This window comes from Bufo gargarizans, chromosome 2 (genome assembly GCF_014858855.1).
Source record: "Bufo gargarizans isolate SCDJY-AF-19 chromosome 2, ASM1485885v1, whole genome shotgun sequence".
Classification (NCBI taxonomy): Eukaryota; Metazoa; Chordata; class Amphibia; order Anura; family Bufonidae; genus Bufo; species Bufo gargarizans.
This window is the reverse complement of record NC_058081.1, coordinates 370166355-370187782: the sequence shown is the minus strand read 5'-3', so window position 1 is coordinate 370187782 and position 21428 is coordinate 370166355. Positions and strand designations below refer to the sequence as shown.

General features: G+C 42.9%; 1 protein-coding gene across 1 annotated transcript in view; it reads right to left on the bottom strand.

Annotated features, from left to right (window-relative positions):
• PPP2R2B (protein phosphatase 2 regulatory subunit Bbeta) overlaps positions 1-21428 on the bottom strand; it is a 340092-nt gene that overhangs the window by 306460 nt on the left and 12204 nt on the right. The window lies entirely within an intron of this gene.

The following is a 21428-nucleotide window of genomic DNA, read 5'->3' as shown; positions in this document are numbered from 1 at the left end:
ACTATTATTCATGTGCTGTGCAATTCTGGGGTGTGAATAATCCCACATTCTCTGTTGATGATGTCTTTTCATTTTCATAAATTTTTACCTTTTCACTTCAGCCTCGTACAGTAAACTGAAATATCTTTTATAACCAAATGAAGATATTGGATTATGTTTTCCCTGTGTAATTTAGTAATTCCAGGCTGCCTAACATTGTTTCCATTCACACGACCATATGAATAGTCAGCATCCGTTCCACAATTTTCTGCATCCATAGTTCTGTTCCACGGCCCCGCTAAAATATAGAACCTGTCCTATTGTTGTCCGCATTTTCTATATAGCGCTGGCAATGTGCGGTCCGCAAAATTCTGAATGAACAAGGCCAATATCTGTGTTTTGTGGATCCTCAATTTGCAGACCACAAAACACATACGGTCATGTGTCCCACTCAGTGATGGTCGTGGGCACTTCAAACTGTTGTATCTGCCTATCTAATGTATTTCTGTGTAAACTGTAAATTCCCTATAACAGGATGTTTTGCAGAATAGTGTAATTTCATTTATTCACCCCTAGATGGTGCTGGCACCACTTATTTATACCGTATTTTTTGCTTTATAAGACGCACTTTTCCCCAAAAAAAGTGTGTGGGGGGGGGGGGAATTGCAGTGTGTCTTATAAAGCGAATGCTGCTATTTTTTTACTCTGGTGACGCTGATACATTGCCGTCCGCTATGCTGCATAGCGCAGCCTGCAATGTATCAGCGGGGAGGGAGGAGGGGCTGGAGGCTGGCAAATGGTGTTGGAATCGCGACAGGGCCCGGTGCAATCACTGTACTCTATTACACTGGGCACCGCTCACAGCAGTCTTTAGATGTAAAGTGTAGTCATGGGAGCTTTGTTAAAGTATCGCAATCATCTGCTGTAGCGCAATCCTCTGTAGTACTCACTATTAAACTACCGTAGCAGGCAGGCCGGCCAGAAGCGTAACATCACTCACTCCGTCATGCGCCTGCTCCTCCCACTTTATTAATGAAGCAGGTGGAGCAGGCGCGCAACGGAGTGAGTGACGTTACGCTGCCGGCCAGCCTGCCTGCTACGGTATAAGATGCTATATATGTATCATCCACCGACATAACAGTGTCATCCACAGATCCCCCCCATAACAGTGTCATCCACAGATCCCCCCATAACAGTGTCATCCACAGATCCCCCCATAACAGTGTCATCCACAGATCCCCCCCATAACAGTGTCATCCACAGATTCCTCTCCATAACAGTGTCATCCACAGATTCCTCTCCATAACAGTGTCATCCACAGATACCCCCCCCATAGCAATATCATCCACAGATTCCCCCCATAACCGTGTCATCCACAGTGTCATCCACAGATCCCCACATAGCAGTGTATTTTATCCAATAGGTCGGCACTGCGGATAAACCTTGTGGTGCTCGCGTCCTATGATCGGCATCCCATGTAATAGTAGCAATAAAGGGCCAGCACTCACTTCCAGATGTTCTCAATAATTGTGTTTATTGTCACATGCCTGTGAAGTGTTTTGACACTCGTGGTGTCTTTGTCAAAGAGTCACAGAAAACTGTTGAGTTCATAGTCACGGTTTAAACCCTTCGGCTTCAAAGTTTGGAGCCGATGGATCCAATATGCCTCTCGTCTCCTCAATAACTGATTCCTGTCTCCTCGTCTTGGCTGCGCTACACCCTCAATGATTTGGAATCTCAATTGTGCTATAGTTTGTCTCTGTTGATGGAAATGATGCGGTGTCGGTAACAACAAATTCTCTTTCCTAATAGTGGATTTGTGTTTACTAAACCTGTCTTTCATTCGTGTGGATGTTTCTCCTACATATAGAAGTCCACATGGGCGCTTCAAAAGGTATATGACATAGTTGCTGTCACAAGTGAAAAAAACCTACATGGGGATATGTTCCCCAGATCGTGGGTGAGTGAGAAAAGAGCCCTAAATGACGCTAGAGCAATGTATACATCCAAGGCAGGGAAAAGTTCCCTGCCTCGGGGTAGCGAGAACTTTGTGTTTCAATTCTCTCTTGTCACTACCTATGTCAGCTTATCACGGATATTCTCCACTCTCTTATAACATACCATAGGTCGACTTTGGAACTCATAGAGTGTGGGGTAAGATTCACTCACAATGTGTGCAGTGTCCCACTCGTGATCATGGGCACTGCAAACTAGTTTGATTGTGTTTTATTGTCATATATTATGCCTATATGCTGTACTTCATATCATGTCATATTCTCCCATGTCACTCTGTGATTTTTATATGTAAGATCCTTTACACAGGCCTAGTTAGGGTGCACTACACTAGTTTCTCCACTAGAGTATATATAGCTTAGCTCAGGCCTAGTTAGTGGCTTCTTTTCCTGAAGTCTCGTCAGTGTGCAGCCATGATGTAGCTGCCTGCTGGAGGGAGGCCTCCTGCCTCTCTGCTCTCTCCCTGTTGGCTCCACAGTCCAGGGTTAAAGCCTACAAGATTCAGCCCAGAGGTGAGAAGTCCACTTCTACAGCTTACTCCTCCGGGGTGACCAACGAAAAGCTGCAAACAGCAAGTATTCAAGGGGACTAGTATATTTTATTTAAGTCAAAGGATAGCAAACAGCCATACTCAAAGGCTTCCCGGGCACCTTTGCAATTAGGTGTAGGACACCGCTTCCGCCATCCACACCTCCAGTTTAAACCCTGAGGACAGATAGGCCATCTGCCGGAAAAGCACTGGAAAATAGAGGTTCGAGGATTCTGAAAACCACCTTGAATTCAGGTTAGAATAAGGCGAGAGTTAATACCAGCCTAAGACTTTTTATACTTCTAAAGCCTAGTCTGAAGCAGTAGCTTTTATATATAAAGACTAAGAGCCTGTTTTACCTGAGGACTTACAATATCCTAGCCTCGTATGCATGGGAGACTGTATTTCATATCTGGATGTACTAGAGACTGTTTTATACTTGGATGTTACCATTACCAGGAGCAACGTTCAGTAAATGTTATAAGCTGGATTGCACCATTCTTGTCTCAGTCCCCAATTCCTCAGTTAACACTACAGTAAATGATTGTACCACCATAAAAAGTACTGGTGTCACGACTACAAGGGACCTTGCCATAGGCACATTAATACAGACCATGAAGGGCACCTTGAACCACCATCTGGCCTGTGTCCCTTGCACCAGAGTGTGCCCTAGAGAATTCCTGTGCCGTTCTCCTCATCACTTGTGCAGGCCTGCCCAGGGACGACATAACCGTGAGTAATCAGAACTGTATTTACCTCGGCCCACCTAATGCTCACACCATGACCTCACATATAATTCCTCTATCGGTCTGGCTCACTGCATGTGCCAATGTTTATTTATTACCGCTCTGATTTTATGTACCCATGGGTGGTACTTTACAACAAGTGGTATAAATGGCTTCTTTTTAGTTTTTTTTCAGCTGCATGTGGGTTTCTGTCCCTCTGTTCCTGTAACAGATGTGGGGGATATCCCCTTTCTCTAAATTTAACAGACATTTCATTCAATCTGATTTCGCACTGTTCAGGAATAGCCACAATACGTCTCACCCACTGGAATATGGTAACGACCGTTTTGTGTTGGTGGGGTGGTTGCTGGTATAAAAAAGCATGCTATTGCGGTCAGTATCCTTCATGTATAGATCAATGTCAACCTTATTGCCTTCACCCCTGATCACCCACGTGTCAAGAAAGGAGATCCGGTCCCTATCAAAATGCTAAGTAAACTGTAGGTCTGGCCATACTGAGTTAATGAAGTCGGTAAATTGCAATAGGGTTCGAACGTTGCACCGCCACACGCAGAACACATCATCGATAAATCGGCGCCAAAAGATGCAATATTGTATGTATAATGGATTGGAGTAAATAAAATCCTGTTCGAGCTGTGCCATATAGCAGTTTGCATATGGCGGTGTGGCGTTCAAACCCATCTCAGTCCCGCGTTGCTGCTTGGTAGAAAGTGTTTTTTCCTCCTCCTTAGGGCTCATGCACACGACAGTGTTTTTCCACTGTCAGTGATTTGGCTTCAGTGGTCCGTGTCCGATTTTGCTTCAGTTGTGTTTCCTTGTGTCTTCCTTTTTTTTTGTCTGACAGGGAAAAAAAAGGAAGGTTAATGAAAAGTTTAATTTTATTGCACCAAGGTCTTGTATAAAAAAAAGGACACGGACGCGGACACGGATGACATACCAGTTGTGCATCCGTTTTTTTTGACGGACCCATTGACTTGAATGGGTCCGTCCTCCGTTTTCCACTGACAAGAATAGGAAAGGTTATATTTTTTGGACGGATTGGAATCATTTTTTTTTTCACGGCTCCATAGAAATGAATGGGACCTCCGCTAAACTGTGAAAAATGACGGACGCGGATGCACACAACGGTCGTGTGCATGAGGCCTTATACAGATTCCTATCAAGCTAATGACGGCCTCCAGCCCTTTGTGTATGTGATTGAAGTATAAAGACTGCAGACATCAAATGTCACTTAAATACATTCTGTGTCCAATTGCATGGATTTAACTTCATTTAAAAAATGCTGAGTATCCCTCAGGTAAGATGGAGCTAACCTCCTGAAGGGGGTTAATAATTTTTCGCAGTTTTCGCAATAATTTTTCGAGTATCGCAGGAGGGGAGAGAATAGAATCAATAGCAGCCACTATAGGGAGACCAGGAGGATGAGTCATGGATTTTTGCACCTTAGGTAAGGTGTAAAACACCGGTATAATGGGGTGCTGATTAATCAAAAAGTCGCCAAACTTGGCGTCTATTGTTCCATTCTCTTTGTGTTGTTCAACCAAGGTTAATAGCATTTGTTTAACATAGCCTGTGGGGTCTGATTGCAGTACACGGTATGTTTCCCTTTCCTGCACCTGACCCATAATCTCTGAGACATAGTAAGATTTATCGAGAACCACCAGAGCTCCCCCTTTGTCTGCAGGTTCAAAGATAAGGAATTTATCTTCCACTAACTGGGATAGGGCATTTCTTTCTTCTGTAGTCACATTGTGATGTATATGGAGATCACCCTGTTGAAATTTCCCCAAAATTGTAGTTAAATCCTGTTGGACAAGATTGACAAATGTTTCAACTGGATGGTACATTTTTGGGGGTGTAAACCGGCTTTTAGCTTTAAGGCCAAAGCGTGCAAGAGTAAGCATATCAGCATTACCCCCCTTTCCCCACTACAGGTGCAGGTTGGTTAATAGAGAAATGTGTTTGAAGATGCACATTACGAAAAAACCTCTGCATGTCCATATCCAAATTGAATGTGTCTATATAAGATAATCCCTTTTGTAAAATCTTCATTTGTATTGGACTTACCGTAAGTTCTTTGACGAGAGGTTCAAAACTAATGTCTCTGTGGTACCTGGGATCTGGTCGTCCTGGGTGTGTCCACTTCCCTGATTATGACGGGCCGCTCTCCTTGTGTTGGCTTTCTTTGTCGGTTGCATCTGCCTAAAAAAGTGTTGTGTTGGACAGTGGTAGTATCGCTGGGAGCCTGATGTGGAGCCTGTCCTGCGACCAAATGTACGCACTTGTGGGGTAGCTGTAACCGAGGTATCTTGCCATTTGTACACACGCTGTGTTTGGTAATCCTCAGAGTCTCTTACAAATTTTGCATGTTTCGTACTCCCAATATTCCTATGTAGATCCGAGCAATGTTTTTCAATGTTCTCTTTAAGAGTTGTCAGTTCTTCCAACTTCAAACAATCTTTCAGTTGAATCTCAATGGAAGAGATGGTCAATTTGCACTTATTGATCGCGACTGACAAATGCTCTATAGTCAGTACTATAAGATCCGACGAGCACTTATTAATTATGTTCGCTCACCGGGTGCAATAGTCCAAATTATCGCAGAATAATGCAGGTCTTAGATTCACTCGTAGTCCCTGAGGTATTTGCTGCTTACGATAGTTACGATCGTATTCAGCCAATGTGGCAGCACGTATTTCCAAGGAGATTAAATGTTTGGATTCTTTCTCTAAATCCCTGTTCCTGAATTCACTAGGAGGGATTTTCAAGAAATCTGACGAGGCAATAACTTATGCTACGATTTCACGTGCCTGCTCTTCGTTGTACGCAAAGGTACTCATTGGTATAATTGATGTGTCCAGCGTGCTCGCACCTGAGTCCAGCAAAGTATTTTATCCAATAGGTCGGCAGTGCAGATAAACCTCGTGGTGCTCACGTCCTAGGATCGGCATCCCATGTAATAGTAGCAATGAAGGGCCGGCGCTCACTTACAGATGTTCTCAATAATTGTGTTTATTGTCACATATATGCCTGTGACGCGTTTCGACACTTGTGGTGTTTGACAAAGACACCACGAGTGTCGAAACACCATTATTGAGAACATCTGGAAGTGAGGGCTGGACCTTCGTTGCTACTACCCCCCATAGCAGTGTCCTCCACAGATCCCCCCCCATAACAGTTTCATCCACAGATCTTTATGCCATATAAATGAACTGTACTGACTACCTGGAGACAAGTGATTTAACTAAAAGTTCAACTGTTGTACTACAACCGACTCCTCATCTTTTTCACCACCAACCTTTGCACCTAACGGTGCTGGCATCACGAACACCAGGGACCCTGCCTTCAAGGCACCTAAAAACCCATTCCACCAAGGGCACCTCAACTACCATATGGCGGGAATCCCTGGACAACCAGAGAGTGCCCTGGAGGATTTTATGCTGTCTTCCCCAACACTGAACGCTGGCCCAGGGAGGCTCTGCTAACCGTGAGTTAAACTACTACTACCCCCATCAGCCCACTGTAGCTCACGTGTTGCCCCTGCGGACCGGTCGCTGCACTAATTCTTCCTGCTGCAACATTTTTTTTTTTTTTTTAGTTTTCTCGCCCCACCTTTCATGAGCCATAACTTTTGTATGTTTCCACTCACATAGCTTCATAAGGGCTTGTTTTTTTGTGGGACAAGTTGTATTTTAATGGCCCATTTCATTTACTATATCGGGAAAAAAAAAGTAATACCACTACTGTTTTGGGGCATTCACTATGTGGTAAAAATGTATTGTATAGGTCTCAGGGCTCCAGATGGCGACCAAAATGGTCGCCAATGCGACTTCGAATTTACAAATGGCGACAAGACTTTTTAGTCTTGTCGCCATTTGCGACTAGACCCTCCGCGGCAGCTCTGCAGTTGAACAGCGACGGGAGCTGATAGTTCTCTGCCCCGCCACCAATGCTCTTCTCAGTCTGAGTCAGTGAGTCACAGCACACATAGAGAGTGAGATGCTGGCAGCAGGGAGGGGAGGGGCTCGGGAGGAGTGTAATCTGATCCTAGAGTGGAAGCTGGCCTCTGCCAGCCCCTCCCCTCCCCACCCGCCAACCAATCAGAGCTGAGGCAAGGCAAGCACTAGCAGCTCTGAGTCTGAGTCACTGACACAAGTACAGGGAGTCAAAGAAAGAATCGAATGAGTCACAGGTGAAAAGAATCTAAAGATCCGACTTAGTTAGTGACTCATTCGATTCTTTCTTAGACTCCCTGTACAGTGTGCCCCCCAACACCCCAGTATAACAAACATTGGTGGCACAGTGTGCCCCCCAACACCCCAGCATAAGAAACATTGGTGGCACAGTGTGCCCCCAACACCCCAGTATAAGAAACATTGGTGGCACAGTGTGCCCCCCCAACACCCCAGTATAAGAAACATTGGTGGCACAGTGTGCCCCCCAACACACCAGTATAAGAAACATTGGTGGCACAGTGCGCCCCCCCCCCCCAACACCCCAGTATGAGAAACATTGGTGGCTCAGTGGGCAGTGCCACTGAGGGTTAAAATATAATTTTAAAAAATTAACTCACCCCTCCAGTTGATCGCGTAGCTGCCGGGTCTCCTGTTCTTTCTTCAGGACCTGTGGTGATGTCACTGAGCTCATCATGGTGATGAATCATGTGCTGTATCATGTGATGAGCACAGTGATGTCACCTTTGACAGGTCCTGAAGAAAGAACAGGAGACGATCAATTGGAGGAGGTGAGTTAATTATTTTTTTCTATTTTTTAACCCTCATTGCCACTGCCCACTGCGCCACCAATGTTCATTATATTGGGGGGGGGGGGGGGGGCGCACTGCGCCACCAATGTTTATTATATTGAGGGGGGGCACACTGCGCCCCCTAATGTTTATTATACTGGGGTGTTGGGGGGGGTGCGCACTGCGCCACCAATGTTTATTATACTGGGGTGTTGGCGGGGGGGCGCAATGCGCCACCAATGTTTATTATATTGAGGGGGGGCACACTGCGCCACCAATGTTTATTATACTGGGGTGTTGGCGGGGTGCACACTGCACCACCAATGTTTATTATATTGAGGGGGGGCACACTGCGCCCCCTAATGTTTATTATACTGGGGTGTTGGGGGGGGTGCGCACTGCGCCACCAATGTTTATCATACTGGGGTGTTGGGGGGGCGCACTACGCCACCAATGTTTATTATATTGACCTTCTACTATGCATTTTGTATTAAAGAATGCTATTATTTTCCCTTAGAACCATGTTATAAGGGGAAATAATACAGTGAATAGACTTTCATCCTAGCAACCATGAGTGAAAATCGCACCGCATCCGCACTTACTTGCGGATGCTTGCGATTTTCACGCAGCCCCATTAGTTTCTATGGGGCCTGCATTGCGTGAAAAACGCACAACATCGAGCATGCTGCGATTTTCACGCAACGCACAAGTGATGTGTGAAAATCACCGCTCATGTGCACAGCCACATAGAAGTGAATGGGTCCGGATTTAGTGCGGGTGCATTCCGGTATTTTGAATGCCAGATCCGGCACTAATACATTCCTATGGGAAAAAATGCTGGATCCGGCATTCAGGCAAGTCTTCAGTTTTTTCGCCGGAGAGAAAACCGTAGCATGCTGCGGTTTTATCTTTTGCCTGATCAATCAAAATGACTGAACTGAAGACATCCTGATGCATCCTGAACTGATTACTCTCCATTCAGAATGCATGGGGATATGCCTGATCAGTTCTTTTCCGGTATTGAGCCCCTAGGACAGAACTCTATGCTGGAAAAGAAAAACACTAGTGTAAAGTACCCTAAAATATTAAGTTTAAATCCCCCCTTTCCCAATTTTACATATAAAATATATAAACAATAAATAAACATATTACACAGCGCTGTCCAAACTATTAAATTATTAAAAAATATCTCCTATGCAGTGAGCATTCGCCATTTTTTAGTCACCTTGTCACCCCAAAAAATAGGATAGGACTGTTCTATTATGGGCCGAATGTTTTTATTTTTTTGCGCGGTATTGAGTATCGCAATACTTTTTTATGGTGACGAAAGCGAATCAAAATTTTGGTATCAAAACAACCCTATGCCGATCTGATCGGCGTAGCGTTGTCACGATACCAAAATTTTGATTCCGTTTCGATTTGGCGACTAAAAATTTGATTTGGCTCTTTTTCAGTTCAGGAGCCAATGGCTACTAGGTATTTTTTTTAGTCTGGAGCACTGGGTCTGTACAATTTATACCAAATGTATACAGTTTTTCTTGCTTTACTACTTCCATCAAGAGAGCTGTGTATGGGTTTGTTCTTTTTTTTTTTTTTTTTTTTCTGGGGATAAGGCGACCATAAAAATTGTAATTCGGTAAGTTACAGCTTTCACCATACAGCATAAATACTTTTATATTTTAATAGGACATTTTCAGACATGGCAATACTAATTATGTTTAAGTAAAATACAGAAAATAGGTGATTTAGATTTTTCTGTATTTCTAGTGTTTTTTTAATATTCTTGAATTTAATTTTTTCCCTTTTTGTTTTGTTTGTTTTGAGTCCATAAATATCTGCTACTGCCTGGTTTTAGCAGTACAAAACAGAGGCGCCCTTGTGTGTAGAGCAGGCTTAGCTCTTGAGCCTCATTCATACACCCCTTCCGCCATTGTCGTACATGTATGTCAGTTGTTGGGAAAGAGTTAACATGCAGCTCGGGAGGGAAGGGGGGGTACAGGTCCTCACTGAAGAGACCTAGCGGCTATATGGAGACTTCTTTTCATGCAGTGACCTACTGGCATAAGTATGCAATTTACCTTATTTTAATCAAACTGGAGACTCCTCCAAAAGGAGCTTCACTTGGGTGGGTCCTTCCTTTTGAAGGAGTCTATGGTTTGAATGACATGAGCTCATTTGAAGAACATTACGGAGAAAAGTGGGTGGAATTTAGTAGCTTGATTAATGCAAGAATTGTTATGGAAATATTACTACACAAAATCATTGGTTACCCATAGCTAGCGTTTCTATTTTCTGGTATTGAGATCCGTCATAGGATCTCAATACAAAAAAAAAATCCCTTCAGTTTTCTCCCCATTTATTGTCAGAGGGGACAAAACGTAACTGAACGGAATGCTCCAAAATGCATTCCATTCCGTTTGGTTGCGAACTCATACCAGAGAGCAAACCGCAGCATGCCGTAATGGGATGCGGAGCAAGACGGATCCATCATGACTAGGGATGAGCAAATCGACTTCAGATGAAAGCGAGCGCGCCGTACAGTATTAAAATGTATTAGCTCCTATGAGACAAAGTTATTACTTCGTGAAGTCTCGCAAGACTTCGGGTAATAACTTCAGAAATGTATTTCTACTGTTAAAAACCTTTTACCGAACTCAGGTTCGGTTCCAAAATACGTCTCATAGGAATCAATACATTCTAATACTGTACGGAGCGCTCTAACGAAGTTTCATCCGAAGTCGATTAGCTCTACCCTAGTCATGACCAACAATGCAAGTCAATGGGGACGGATACGTTTAACTCTGACACAATAGAAAAGGGATCCTTCCCCCATTGACTTTCAATGGAGTTCATGACGGATCCGTCCTTGCCATGTTATAGGTAATACAACCGGATCCCTTCATAACGGATGCAGATGGTTGTATTATCAGTAACGGAAGCATTTTTGCTAAACCCTGATCCAGCAAAAACGCTAGTGTGAAAGTAGCCTAAATCATCTTGCCTTTGCAGTTCCCTCATTATTGAACAATCCGGTATTTTTAGATTAGAAATGACTTTAATAATGTTTATAAAGGCTACTGCTAACCATTCCTGACCTAAAGGTTGCAGATTAACCGAAAATTACTGTAATAATTAATGTTTTTAAATAATTAATTTAAGGATTTCTTGATTCGCCACGAAAACAGAGTATGTCATGTCATTATGTTCTTGATTGGCAACAGGCAATAATTAGTGGCATGATTTCATTATGCACCAAGAGTCATGGTTTTCTGTTCATTATTAATAAACAGATGGGCGCTTCATTAGTGGAGTCACACAGAGGAGTAACAGTCACGATATGAAGTCACCATAATAGAGATGGAGTCCTAAATACAAGGCATAGTCAGGATTGTATCCTTCCGTGAAAAAGATTATTTTTAATATTATCACAGTTCTAAAAATTTTAAATTTTAACATATGAATTGCAATTGTTTGTTACTAATATTATGCATGCTACTTTATACACAGTTGAGTCACATTATTATGACCAACATTTTATATCTAGAGTAACAGGCGGACTGGGAGTGACTCGGTAAGGCCCTGGTAGGTTGTCACAGGTATCTGTAGTGCATTCCACAACTGCTGGAGAGTGCAGTTTGTGCACCGCAATATGGAAGGTGCAGTGCGGAATGGAGGCACAGAACGACACTGAAGCACTACGAAGGGCTTCCATGGGTTTTCTGTCCTTGCTTCCACACCACAAAAAAGTAGTGTATGTACTACTTTTTAGCGGTGCAGACGGTCGGATACAGATCGCGGACCCCATTAAAGTGAATGGGTTCCTAAGTCAACATATAGCGGCCCTATGGTCAGTACGCAGCATAGGCCCGGCTGGCACACATTTGTGTGCATGAGCCCTATCCCATAGTTTCCAAAATGGGGTCACTTTTTGAGAGTTTCTACAGTAGGGTGCATCAGGGGGCCTTCAAATGCAGCATGACAACTTAAAATAATCCCAGATAAATCTGCCTTCCAAAATCCATATGTTGCTCCTCCTTTTCTGTGCCCTGCCGTGTGCCCATGCAACAGTTAACGACCACATAGGGGGTGTTTCTATAAACTGAAGAATCAGGGTAATAAATATTAAGTTTTGTTTTGCTGTTAACCCTTGCATTACAGGAAAGAAGTAAAATGTTTAAATTTCTCCTTTATTTTCCTTTAATTCTTGTGGAACACCTAAAGGGTTCGTCAACCCAGATTTCACTGGCTGCTTCATCAGGGGTCGTGTCTATGCTCTGGCTGAACTGTTAGAGCACATGCAAAACTGTTAAGCAGTTAAAATAATTCACTGCATAATTGGCAATTCTTATACAAGAAATTAAATAAACAGGCATATAGCATTATAATTTGCGCCAAAATGGTATTTAAAGGTTGATAATGAGGTTTTTCACATGCATGCTTCTCCGGTCTTGATGGACCTTGCACCGTAGGAGGCATTTCATTTATGACAAGCTGCGGGACTTGTTGGTATTTTACTAGGCTAGGTCACTCTCCTATGGGTAACCAAAGATTTTGTGTAGTAATATACGTTGGAAAATCATATTTGAATAACTTCAGGGGTGTAGGTTCTAAAATGGGTAATTTATGGGTGGTTTCTATTATGTAAGCTTATATAAGCTTAAGTGACTTTATAACTGAATTGGTTCTTTAAAAACCAGGTTTTGGAAATTTTCGTAAATTCATTTTAAAATTGCATCTAAAATTGTACTCCATCTAGCATCCCAACATAAAAAAAAAAAATGACATTTACAAAATGATGCGAACATAAAGTAGACATATGGGAAATATAAAGTAATAACTATTTTATGAGGTACTGTATCACTATCTGTCTTAGGGCTCATGCACACAAACGTATATTAGGCGTATTTCAGGCACAGACTGCAACCTGTGACTTCTCCCCACTCATGCCAGGTCTAAAAAAGTGGACGGTGCAAGGGCAAGTAAGGGGACGGGCCAGTAGAAAAATATCTAAATGTAAGACCACTAGGAAGCTGTCTTACATTTAGAAGCAGAAGTGGATCTGCCTAAGTTATGTAGAGACCTGCACCTCTTCAGAACTTCAGCGGAAGCACCGCCAGCCTGGGGCTATATTAAGACTAGCGTCTAATAAGCTGGTCTTAATAAATGTGCCCCACTGCATTCCGTGTCTGTATGTCCACATGGCCATTCCGCAAAAAAATAGAACATGTCCTTATTGTCCACATTACAGACAAGAATAGAACTGTTCTATTGGGGCTGGCCGTTCCATAAAATGCGGAATGCACACCGTCGGTATCCATGTTTAGCAGACCGCAAACACTGCAACAGCCGTGTACATGAGCTCTTAAAAGCAGAGATATGTGAATTTTGAAAACTGCTTTTGGTACATTTTGCATTCTTTTTTATAAATAAAGGAAAAATATTGACTCAAGTTTACCACTGTCATGAAGTACAATGTGTCACAAGAAGACAAACTCAGAATGGCTTGGATAAGTAAGTGTTCCAAAACTATTACCACATATGTCAGATTTGCAAAAAAATTTCTTGGTCCTTTAGGTGAAAACTGGCACGGGCAAGAAGGGGTTAAAGGGGCTTTTCGGATTAGAAAACCCATTTTCATGTACCTCATTATATAGGTAAAGGAAATGTCCAGGCTGCAAATATTATCCCTTAGGATACCAGTGCCGTACATGTACAGCACTGGGACGGTCTGTAAGTATGGTGCCCGCCTGCAAGTGCAGTGGGATCCATAGCCGGTGGGTCTCTCACCATTCCCGGGTTAGGGCCGGCTCACCTGTGCAGTGATAAGGGAAGCCATTCCTTTGTCCTAATGTGCTGAATTTCTCTGAAGAGACCCAGCGTATGAGAAGTGCAGTTCCTATGGAGAACTGCAGGTGGCAGGCCTTCATAGGATAATCGCAAATAGAGCTTAGACCAGTTATGGCTAACCCCTGGCACTCTAGCTATGGTGAAACTACAACTTCCAGCATGCTCCATTCATTTCTATGGAGTTCTGAGAACAGCCAAACAAGTTTGCATTTTGGGAATCGTAGTTTTACCACAGCTGGAGTGTTGGAGGTTAGCCCTCACAGGCATAGATTATAGTTTTATGGAATACCTCATATTGTGGCCCCCTAGAGGGGCTGAAAAAAAGTTTTAAAAGTATTAAAAATAAAATTAACCCCTCTTCCCTTGAATAAGAAAAACAAGCCCTCATATGGCTATGTGAACTGAAAAAAGTTATGGCTCTGTGAAGACGGAAGAAAAATGAAAATGCAAAAATTAAAAAAACATTTGGTACTCAAAGGGTTAATAATCTTTCCTTAGGATAGGAATGGAGTGGCGGTTGTGCTACCACTGAATTCAAAGTCTATGGGACTAACGAAGATAGCCAAGAGGGCAGTTTTCTATGCTTGACAGAATCAATAGTAGTAGTGGTTGCCATTGTGCTGTCTAGCGACTATAGTTTTGCCTCATATGATCGGTGTCTCACCAGAATGTGCTGTCTGCAATTTGATTCTTTAGGCATGTCATACTTTTTGTATCTATCTATCTTGTAGCTGTCGTCCCTAAATGAGACTCTACTAGGAGAGCATTGACCGCAAATGGCAAGCCAACATCTATTCAGAGCTCTCCAATAACGTGTTTGACTTTCTTCCCATTTCGTCAGTGGGCCAGCAGCTTATCATCTCCCATGATGCATTGCAATTAGTTCTTGTTAACAACTTCCTCCCCTGCATAGAAAATAGTTCTTCACATAAAGTACCAGAGATACATATGCTATGTAATTTCCTCCCCCCACGTTCTACAGAGAGATATCGCTATACAGAATGAATGGAAAAAAGTACTTTGAAATCTACACGCGTTTTTATGGCATCTCATTCATAGGCAATAAGGAGCTGGTTCTCCTCCAACTTCTGGGAAGGCTTTCTACAGGATTTTGGAGTGCATCTGTTGGAATTTTTGGCCCTTCCTCCAAAATGGCATTTGCGAGGTCAGACAGTGAAGTTGAACGAGAGGCCCTGGCTTGCAATCTCTATTCTAGTTCATCCCAAAGGTATTCGATTGAATTGAGGTCAGTGGTCTGTTTCGGCCAGTCAAGTTCTTCTACACCAAACTCGCCCAACCATGACTTTATGACCTTGCTTTGTCCACCGGGGAACAGTCATATTAGAATAAAAAAGGACTTTCTCCAAACTGTTTTCAACAAGTTCTACTTGTACAATTGTCCAAAGTGTCTTGGCATGCTGAAACATTAAGACTTCTCTTCACTGGAACAAAGGGGCCAAGGGCAACCCCTGAAAAATAATCCCATAGTATTATTCCTTCTCCACCAAATTTTACAGTTGGCACAATGCCATAAAGCAGGTTAAGCTCTCCTGGTATTCCTCAAACCCAAACTTGGCCATCAGTCTGAGAGATAGAGAAGCGTCCAGTGGAGGTGTGCTTTACACCATTCCATCAAACGCTTGGCTTTGTGCATGGTGATGTAAAACTGGCAAGAAGCTTTCAATGCAGTTTTTGTGCTGATCTTAATGCCAGAGGATGTCTGTCCCCAACAAGTTGAATGCATACAGTTTTCCAAAATATCTTGCTATGCTGAAGCATTAAAGGGAACCTGTCACCTCCAAAACACATATAAAACTGACATCATTACTTTACAGTAGCCCCCAGTGTGTTCACAATGATTTTTTTTCATTCTTCCATCGGTTGCTGCATACTGTAAAAAAAACAGTTTTAATCACCTTTTTGTTATCTTCAGAGTCAGCTTGAAGTCAAGGAGGCAACGGCCATCCTCTTCACTTTGATTGACATCCTGCCTAGAGGCTGGGATCACGCAAGTCTCGCGCATGCCTGGTGCGCTCCATGCGCGATCCCATCTCCGTCTCCTGCAGTCAGCCGGCAGCTTTACTCTCACTGCGCATGCGCTGGCCATTTCAAGTGTGCGTGTGCCGGGCGTTTCTTGTCTGCAGCGTCAGCGTGATCACTGGTTTCAGGCGCAGGAGAACGCAAGCCAGTGAGCACGCTGACGCTGCGGACAAGAAACGCTGTGCGGGCGAGCGCGCTTACGTGAAATGGCTGGCGCATGCGCATTAAGAACAAAGCTGCCGGCTGACTGCGGGAGCCGGAGGTGGGATCGCACAGTAACATGGAGTGTATTTCTATAAATAAGAGATGAATGAATAAAATATAACATTGAGATCACTACACTGTCACTAAGAAGAAGGGAAACCACTAAGCATGTTAGTCCACCACGGAGTATGGTCCAAAAAGACAAATAGCAGGGGGCGCTATCAAGAAGAAATGTAATATACCCAAAAAATCTATTTTTATTGCATATATATTCCAATAATTCTTCATTTAAACAAATCTACTCAATGCAGAGTAATACTTCTTTGTAGGAGAACCCCTTTAAGAACAGCAAGGCTGACAAACAAAAAAAGAAGTGGGAAGTAGTCTTTAGAATAATTAGAGACACACACTTTCTATAGATTAATTAGGAACAGCAGGAACTAATTAATGATCTCGCTTATAATACATCTATCTAACATATGTAGATTTTATAAACTAGTGTCCTAAATTAATTATTTATTTATCAAAAAAACATTTCACAAAGCAGTTCTCACATATACCAGCTGCTAAGGGAAACTTCCGAAAAATAAATAATGAATCAACAAGAACTTTAAATTATCAGTAAGTATAGTGGATGACTTTTTATGGTTATTTTAAATGATCAACCACAGTGGAAATAATCAATCACTTTGTGTACAGCCGACTTCAATGTTAACAGTTGCTAGATTCGCCTGTGTATGACTAGGGCACAATTATAGATAAAAAACACCAGTGACCTTATACTTGATTAGTGAATTTAAATCGTTATGCGGCTTAGGCTACTTTCACACGAGCGTTCTGCTGTCCGCTCGTGAGCTCCGTTTGAAGGAGCTCACGAGCGGAGCAGAACGCTTCCGTCCAGCCCTGATGCAGTCTGAATGGAGCGGATCCGCTCAGACTGCATCAGTCTGGCGGCGTTCAGCCTCCGCTCCGCTCGCCTCCGCACGGACAGGCGGACAGCTGAACGCTGCTTGCAGCGTTCAGCTGTCCGCCTGGCCGTGCGGAGGCGTGCGGATCCGTCCAGACTTACAATGTAAGTCAATGGGAACGGATCCGCTTGAAGATGACACCAGATGGCTCAATCTTCAAGCGGATCCGTCCCCCATTGACTTTACATTGAAAGTCTGAACGGATCCGCTCAGGCTACTTTCGCACTTAGAAATTTTTCTAAGTTATTAATGCAGACGGATCCGTACTGAACGGAGCCTTCGTCTGCATTAATATGATCGGATCCGTTCAGAACGGATCCGATCAAGCGCTAGTGTGAAAGTAGCCTTAGACGCAACGTTTCGGCCAACAAGGCCTTGTGCGGCTCTGTAGGAAGAGTAGAAAGTTAGATATTTGAGCAATGGCTGAATCAGGAGGTGTGCTGTTGCACAACAAGAGGAAGCCAACGGCATGGATCTGCAAAAACGATTCCGTTACAATAATACAACCACATGCATCTGTCATGAACGGATCCGGTTGTATTATGTCTTCTACAGCCATGACGGATCCGTCATGAACACTATTGAAAGTCAATGGGAGACGTTTTCTATTGTGTCAGCAAAAACGGATCTGTCCCCATTGACTTACATTGTGTGCCAGGACGGAACTGTCTTGCTCCACACCACATCGCGGACAGAAAAACGCTGCAAGCAACGTTTTGGTGTCGGCCTCCAGAGCAGAATGGTGACTGAACGGAGGCAAACTGATGCATTCTGAGCGGATCCTTTTCCATTCAGAATGCATTAGGGCAAAACTGATCCGTTATGGACCGCTTGTGAGAGCCCTGAACGGATCTCACAAGCGGAAAGCCAGAATGCTAATGTGAATGTAGCCTTAGTATCCAATGTCAAATGCACTATTTTAAGATTAAATGAATATGTATGAATATTTTATAACAGTGAAACTACAGGCAGAAAAGTGGACATATATCAGCGTATTACTCATAGATCTGCCTGTAGCATGCATGGACATGCCATAACCACGCACTATAAGTTCTCCAGGAATTGCAATTTTTTAATACTTATATATTATTTTATAATATATTCACAAATACCTTTTATTACTTAGAATGGCTTGCTTTGTCTAGGGAGTAATCATTAGGAGAAATAAAATGGCCACCCTCCGTCCAGTACACACAAAACCTGTCCTAATCATACAGGACAAGTTACTTCACCACAATGAGCCAGAGTGCTGCCTCGTCCTCCTCTCTGCTCTGCTTGTCAGGAATCATGATCCTGAATACAGGTGAATTGCTGTGGGAATAGAAATGATGAGGAGACATGAGAGGAGGGTGAGGTGTGGATAATGAGCAGCAGCACTTGTTTACAGTCTCCATTAGTAACATAGTACATAAGGCCGAAAAAATACATTTGTCCATCCAGTTCGGTCTGTTATCCTGCAAGTTGATCCAGAGGAAGGCAAAAAAAAAACTGTGAGGTAGAAGCCAATTTTCCCCACTTTAGGGGAATAAAAAATTCCTTCCCGACTCCAATCAGGCAATCAGGATAACTCCCTGGATCAACGACCCCTCTCTAGTAGCTATAGCCTGTAATATTATTACACTCCAGAAATACATCCAGGCCCCTCTTGAATTCCTTTATTGTACTCACCATCACCACCTCCTCAGGCAGAGAGTTCCATAGTCTCACTGCTCTTACCGTAAATAATCCTCTTCTATGTTTGTGTACAGACCTTCTTTCCTCCAGACGCAGAGGATGTCCCCTTGTCAAAGTCACAGTCCTGGGGATAAACAGATGATGGGATAGATCTCTGTACTGACCCCTGATATATTTATACATAGTAAACTTTTTTCTAAAGTGAATAACCCTAATTTTGATAATCTTTCAGGGTACTGTAATTGCCCAATTCCAGTTATTACTTTAGTTGCCCTCCTCTGGACCCTCTCCAGCTTATGTCTGCCTTGTTCACTGGAGCCCAGAACTGCACACAGTACTCCATGTGTGGTCTGACTAATGATTTGTAAAGTGGTAGGACTATGTTCTCATCACGGGCATCTATGCCCCTTTTGATGCAACCCATTATCTTATTGGCCTTGGCAGCAGCTGCCTGACACAGTTTTTTGCAGCTTAGTTTGCTGTTTATTAAAATTCCTAGATCCTTTTCCATGTCAGTGTTACCGAGTGTTTTACCATTTAGTATGTATGGGTGACTTGCATTATTCCTTCCCATGTGCAAAACTTTACATTTGTCAGTGTTAAACCTCATCTGCCACTTATCTACCCAAGCCTGCAATCTATCCAGAACCCTCTGTAGTAGTATACTGTCATCTTCAGTGTTAATTACTTTACACAGTTTAGTGTCATCTGCGAAAATTGATATTTTACTATGCAAGCCTTCTACAAGATCATTAATAAATATATTGAAGAGAATAGGGCCCAATACTGACCCCTGAGGCACTCCACTAGTGACAGTGACCCAATCTGAGTATGTACCGTTAATAAGCACCCTCTGTTTTCTATAATTGAGCCAGTTACTTACCCACTTACAGACGTTTTCTCCCAGTCTGAGCATTCTCATTTTATATACTAACCTTTTATGTGGTACAGTGTCAAATGCTTTGGAGAAGTCCAGATACACGACATCCATTGATTCGCCGCTGTCAAGTCTAGAACTTACCTCCTCATAGAAACTGATTAAATTAGTTTGACATGACCGATCCCTCACGAAGCCATGCTGATATGGCGCTATTTGCTTATTTCCGTTAAGATGCTCTAACATAGCATCTCTCAGAAAACCTTCAAACCGTTTACCCAACACAGATGTTAAACTTACCGGCCTATAGTTTCCAGGCTCTGTTTTTTGACCTTTTTTGAATATTGGCACCACATTTGCCATGCGCCAATCCTGTTAGTATAGAATCTGCAAATATCAGAAATAAGGGTCTGGCTATGACATTACTTAATTCCCTTAGGATACGGGGGTGTATGCCATCCGGTCCTGGCGATTTGTCTATTTTGAATAATTGAAGAACATTTTAGGGTTAGTTTTACTCTCTTTGGCAATTAATCTCTCGGTCTCTAGTTTGGCTGCTTTTATTTGTTTTTTTACATGTTCTATTTTTTCCTTATAGTTTTTCAGTGCTTCCGTGCTACTCTCCTGTTTTAGTGTTTTATATGCTTTTATTTTTGTCATTTATTGCTTTCTTTACAGTTCTGTTTATCCACATTGGTTTCTTTTTGTTCCTTAACCTTTTATTACCATACGGTATGTACCTCTCACAATGAGATTTTCGGATGCTTTTAAAGATAACCCATTTTGTGGCTGTATTTTTATTTTGGAGGACTTTGTCCCAGTTAGTTAGGCCTATGGCCTCTCCTAGTTGGCTAAATTTAGCTTTTTTGAAGTTTGCTATTTTTGTTCCTCCCTGTAGAAACGCTCTTTTGAATGATAATTGGAAGGTTATTACTTTACGGTCATTATTTCCCAGGTGTTTCCTAAACTGCACGTCTGTTGTTCTGTCAGGCCTATTGGTTAATACTAAGTCCAGTATGGCTGTCCCTCTAGTCTGGTCCTGAACCAGTTGGGAGAGGTAATTGTCTTTGGTTATTACCAAGAACCTGTTTCCTTTATGAGCTATACAAGTTTCAGTTTCCCAGTCTATATCTGGGTAGTTGAAGTCCCCCATAATAACCACCTCATTATGATTTGCCGCCTCGTCTATCTCATTTAGTAGTAGATTTTCTGTGGACTCTGGTATATTAGGTGGTTTATAGTAAACTCCTATTAGCAATTTATTATTGTTTTTAGCTCCATGTATCTCTACCCACAGTGACTCAACATGTTCATGTCCCTCACTTATATCTTCACGGAGTGTGGGCTTTAGACAGGACTTTACATAAAGGCAGACCCCTCCCCCTCTCCGGTTTTGACGATCCTTTCTAAACAGACTGTAACCCTGTACATTAACTGCCCAGTCATAGCTATCATCATGTCATAGTCCTCCTCACACATCACTAATTCCAGTTCACCAGTTTTATTAGTCAGGCTTCTGGCATTAGTATACATACATTTGAGAGGTTTATGTATATTTTTTACCCTACACCTTTCCTTCTGAACTGTTCTAGTCCCTCCTTCCATTCCTCCCCCAGTGCCACTATCTTGCCCCCGGTCTCTATCTGCACTATCTTCCCCTCCTATAACATAATTACCCTCCCCCAGTCCCTAGTTTAAACACTCCTCCAACCTTCTAGCCACCTTCTTCCCCAACACAGCTGCCCCTTCCCCATTGAGGTGCAGCCCGTCCCTACGATAGAGCCTGTAGCCAATAGAGAAGTCTTCC